General features: G+C 36.7%; 1 pseudogene; it reads left to right on the top strand.

Annotated features, from left to right (window-relative positions):
• Positions 1 to 1,026, top strand: part of LOC148732497 (uncharacterized) — a 1,929-nt pseudogene extending 903 nt beyond the window's left edge.
• The last annotated feature ends 444 nt before the right edge of the window (positions 1,027 to 1,470 follow it).

The raw sequence follows: 1,470 nt of genomic DNA, 5'->3' as shown, positions 1-1,470 counted from the left end.
GACAAACAGTTCACTTTCAATTTCTTGTTTTAGTTGAGGAGTGGCCAATTGAAACAGATCTAGCGGATTGTGAACGCCTAGCAAAAAAGTCCACCACCGATGGTAGGAAAGGCTACAAACAGCCCCCACTACTGAAAATACCTGTTCAGTTTGTTGTTGTGGATACACTCCATATGTTTCTACGCATTATGGGACGACTGTTGAATGAGTTTCTAAGCATGTGATTTTGGGATCATAGTATAATTATTACCAGCACACAATTCAGTTAGCATATTTTCCATTCATCAAGTTTTTCCTTTGTAATTTTTCAGGTTATTGAAGCAGTTGTGCTGACTGCTGAGATGCTACAATAAAGGTAGAATTCAAATTTTTTGAGGAATTCAATCAGCTGGCAGAGATCTAGAATATGAAATAACGTGGACAGCACTGGATGGAAAACAACTACAAATTGTGCTAGAGAAGATAGACATCACGAGAGTAATGGGAGCTGTTGGGAACGTAGATGCAGAAGGAGTCAGTGAGCTGTGGAGAGTAAGTTCACCATATTCCTTTATTTACTCCCCCACTCCGTATAAAGCCCTTTTTAGCAATAAAAATGTTACAACAAGAATTATAAAAAGAGATTTTATGGTTTGAAATTGTTATATTTATTTTTGTGACATTTAGGGATTTAAGACACTGACGAGGGCCCTTCAGGTGGAACAGGATCACCCTGATTACATCCATCCAAATAATTTTCAAAGCCAGGCAAGAGACTGGGGAAAACTGTTTCTGGAACTGTTCTACGACGATGACCTCACACCGTACATTCATGGTATGAATTACACTTCTGTTAAGCACTTACAACTCCATGTGAAAAGCAAATCAACATTCACGATCGGTTGTATAATAATAATAGTGGTTATGTACGAAATACGAAATCGTACTTTTTACAGGTATTGAACCCAATAAAAACCAATTTGATAGATTGAATTAACCATCTATGAATACTGTTGATTTTTCCTTTCATTTTTTTCAGTGGTCTAGAAAGAAACCACACACAGGTTGGCATGAGAAATGATGTACTTTCTTTCATTTCTCAGACTAAATGAAACAATGTTAAGTTAGTGTTTCAGGTTTACTTTTGGATATTCTCCAAGGAGTTACTAATAATTGGTTGATCGGTTATCGGGCCAAAATAAATAAAAGCTTGCTTCTAATTTCTATTCTTCTACTTAAGAGTCCAAGAATAGCAATGGTTCATCCTTAATGGCCGACGTGATCTTTTTAAGGCTTACCGATGGAAATTTTAAAGATTAATCGGATTTGGTTTTTTCCGTTCTATTCCTTTCTTCATTCTCTTCGATTATCACTGTCATGGTTCTTTTTATGAGTACCAAACAAGAGCTTTTTTCCCCTCCGTAACCAAGCATAAAGGTAACAACCCCACAGGATGCTATAGTTATTACTATCTTCTGTGAAACGCCATCA

Source organism: Stylophora pistillata, chromosome 4 (genome assembly GCF_964205215.1).
Source record: "Stylophora pistillata chromosome 4, jaStyPist1.2, whole genome shotgun sequence".
Classification (NCBI taxonomy): domain Eukaryota; kingdom Metazoa; phylum Cnidaria; class Anthozoa; order Scleractinia; family Pocilloporidae; genus Stylophora; species Stylophora pistillata.
The sequence above is the reverse complement of the archived record's forward strand: the minus strand, read 5'-3'. Positions and strand labels throughout refer to the sequence as shown.